We start from the raw sequence: 4060 nt of genomic DNA, 5'->3' as shown, positions 1-4060 counted from the left end.
CTGGCCTGGGAACGCCTCGGGATCCCCCAGGCAGAGCTGGAAAGCGTCGCCGGGGGGAGGGAGGTCTGGGACGACCTGCTCCGCCTGCTGCCCCCGCGACCCGACGCCGGATAAGCGGAAGAGAATGGATGGATGGATGGATGAAATAAAATGCCAGCATAATTGTGAAAATAGAATTGATAGGTATTGATATTTTTACTGTGCATGTGTGAGTGTATCGGACAGTTGATCTGATCAAACTTTACCAACAAAAGAGCTTTGAATAAAATATCTCTGCTTCTTTGAAAATGTTATATCACGACCCCTTCCTTTGATATAAGATGTTGAAGAACCATACTTCAATGCTAGAAAATAATTTTAGCAAAAAAGAACAACATAGGAGCATTTTAAAACCACTGGATAGTCCGCAACCCGACTCCGGATAAGCGGGAGAAGATGGATGGATGGATGGATGGATAGTCAAAGATGTCTGTGACCTCATCCTGAAATTATGCAGCGTTTTAATATATACAATATTTTTATAATGTGGGATAAATACACAGAGTGGTCTATTTACTGAATATATAAGTGCTGTATACCATAGTTATTAGAATGTGCTCATTTTCACACTTTCTTCTGAAATTAAACAAACTATATACTAAATACTAAAATATGGAAAAGAACACAAGAACAGTGAAGAATATCCAAGTGAGAGACATATGACCTACAGTACAACTTCATGTCACTGGCATCTGCACAAGTCTGATGGTTTAACAGGTGCAGCAGGTCTCAAGTACAGGTGTTTTTGCAGACACACACACAAACAGCTCATTTTAATGTTAGCTGCTGCAAAGCCTCCATATCTTGGGTCTCTGTCAATTCACACCAGCTTCTTTGTTGTGGTATTTAGGTTTGTTTTTGACCAGAGAACTTGTGAGCAAGGGTTAAAGTTCGCACCTCATTATTCTCCAGACATACTTTCCTGTAGATCGAGGTCATCATATAATGCGTGACTTCAAATTGTTCTTATTTTGAGCCATTCTAAATGTGTTATGTACAAACATACAGTGCAATTCTTGAAGGCTTGATGATTCATTTTTGCTCCAAAAGCAGAACCTTTCATAACAAGGCAACACTACACTGGCGTATAGCGCCATCTGCTGGTGATCAGCGGTAGAGTGTCCACTCAGAGAGAGGTGTTGGGTTCAGACTGAAGCAGCAACTCACCATCATTCAGCAGGATCGTGTTTCCACAAAATACTACTTTCTATTCAAGTGCCTATAGCTTTATTTAAAAACAAACAAACAAAAACCAAACAAAAACAAACAAAAAACAAGGGCCTTCCAAACGCAGCCTCAGACACACGCTGCACTTTTACAACGGAAGCAGTACCTGCTCTGGTCGGCGGGGGGCGCGCCTCGCTTTCTCTCTGCCTTTAAAAATAAGCAGCTTCCAGTTTAAGGTCAGAGGACACACAGCAGCAAGACAAGATGACAACACTGCGGCCGTTCACCTGCGATGATTTGTTTAAATTCAACAACATGTGAGTAAACTCCTGTGAAGTGTGACCGCACAAGCTGTATCTAGTGTTATTAAACAGGTGTCCGCTGTCCATTTGTTAAGTGTTTGTGGGTGCAGCAGCGTTAGCAGGCTAACCGGTAGACTTCCCGTTTACTGCTGAGGGAAAGAGCGTTGTGCCAAACTTCATTCAACAATTATGGCATTTGCTGATACTGTAGCAAGTCGTCACTTCCTACTACACAATTCAAACATGATGCGAACAGTAGCATCTCCTGAAAAAAATCGGCAGAATTAAATACGTCAAGCATGTTTGCTTTAGTAGGCAGGCTATCTCGTTAGCTAGCTAGGTAGCTAACTACGAGTTCACAGAGCAGTAAAAACAATTCACGTGTCATTTTGAACGAAATTTAAGGGTGTTGGTCGGGCACAGGTATGCACAATTTACCAGCAGACCCAAAGGAAAATATAAATTATATGTATTTATGTATCTATATATGTATTTGTTTTCTTTTTCCTGCGTGAATGTTCATAGGTAACTTCAAACAAGGAAACTTTCCATTATTAGATTTTTTTTCATGAAAAAGGAAGACTAGCAATTCAATTGTTATTGACCTGGTATGATACAGGTAAATAATGACAATTTAACAGCTAACTCATGTTTTTGTTTTGTCAACAGAAACTTGGATCCTCTGACAGAAACTGTATCCTTGATTTTCTGTAAGTTTATTTAATGTCATGTCATGATTACCGTATTGTCATGTCATAGATTAAATCACCAAATGTCAGTCTGTGTAGGGATCTGGCATCTAATTTACACACAGTTTGCAGGTTATTAGACCAATACAGTCTAAGTTGTGCGATACATTTTTCCTTCTTAAACCTTATAATGTTGATGCTGCACATATATTATGTTATTATTTGTAATAGAAGTGTGTAGTTTTCTCTAACCTTTGACTTCCAGTATGGGATCCCGTTTTACCTCCAGTATCTGGCTCACTGGCCGGAGTACTTCATCGTTGCTGAGGCTCCTGGTGGTGAACTGATGGGCTACAGTGAGTCCTTCTGCTTTGACAGATTTCACAGATCAGATTTTTGACAATATCCTCTCAACAGAAGTTCTACTTTTTTATTCATGTTTTAGTTTATGTGCATTACCACAGGTACACACTTAGATTTAAAACTTCTGCAGTTGTTTACAGTACAAAAATCCATGTGATCAGACTTGCAAGTGACATATGTTAAAGGCAGGCTGCAAGGTGGCTCGGTGGTTAGCATTGTCGCCTCGCAGCTAGAAGGTCGCCAGTTCGCATCCCGGTGANCCCTCTAGAGGACACAGCAAGGTCTGAACAAAGACGCTCGAGCAGACAGCGAATCTACCATCGAGAGGATACTCAGCAACATGGCAACAAACCTTGAGATTACAAAGGGAAGCCTACTTGGCAGTTGCTACATGGTAGAGAAAATCCTTGGAGAGGGCAGTTTTGGTGTTGTAGCCAAGTGCTGCAACACAGACAACAACAAGACTGTAGCCATCAAGGTGAACAAGAACGAGGAAGGCGTTCTTGAAATGGCAATTGATGAAATTGCCATCCTGAAGCAGCTGCGGCGTCTTGACCCAGACTCATGCAACATAGTCCAGTGGGATGGCTTCTTTATCGACAAGGAGCGGATATGCATCACCTTTGAACTCCTGGATTTGAGCCTTCACCATTACCTGCATGAGCATAGAGGTGGGCGTCTTACCGTTGGCGAAATGAGGCCTGTATTGTACCAAATGGCCTCGGCACTTTCTCACCTACAGTCCGTTAACATCATACATGCGGATGTAAAGCCGGTCAACATCATGGTTGTGAACCGCCATCAGAGCCCACTGCAAGTGAAACTTATCGACTTTGGTGTGGCACGTATTGGATCAACAGTAGAACAAGGTGACTGGATGGGGACCCTCTCATACAGTGCACCAGAAATGCTACTGGGCGTGCCATACAATGAGTGCGTCGATATGTGGGCTCTAGGACTTGTAATGGCGGAGCTGGCAGTGGGGTGCCCACTCTACCCTGGCGATACGGATTATGATGTCTTCAAATCCATCGTACAAACCCAAGGCCAGCCAGCTGATGATGTCCTGGACTGTGGATGCTATACTGACACTTTGTTCAATCCCCAGGAGCATGGCAGATCACGTTGGACATTTAAGACCCCAGATGAATATAAGCAGGGATTCTGTGCATCAGACACCAGGAGGATCAAACTTAATTCTCTTGATGACATTGAAAAGCATATGGTGCAAGACAAGGAACACCAAGGGGATCAAAAGATGTTTGTCAGCTTAATCAAGAGTATGCTGACCCTTGATCCAAGTCGGAGGATCACAGCTCAGGAGGTTCTGAAGCATCCGTTCTTCAACAACCAAAGTCCTGCTCCGAGCCAGTCTGCGACGTCACTACAACAACCTGAAGACGTCAGCTACCAATGTCCGGCTCCCTGTCAGTCTGCCACATCGTGGGAAGAAAGCGTAGACTCCAACGACCGATGTCCGGCTCCCTGTCTATCTGCCAC

This window comes from Stegastes partitus, unplaced genomic scaffold, assembly GCF_000690725.1.
Source record: "Stegastes partitus isolate 25-593 unplaced genomic scaffold, Stegastes_partitus-1.0.2 Scaffold767, whole genome shotgun sequence".
Classification (NCBI taxonomy): Eukaryota; Metazoa; Chordata; class Actinopteri; family Pomacentridae; genus Stegastes; species Stegastes partitus.
This window is presented reverse-complemented; position numbering follows the sequence as displayed.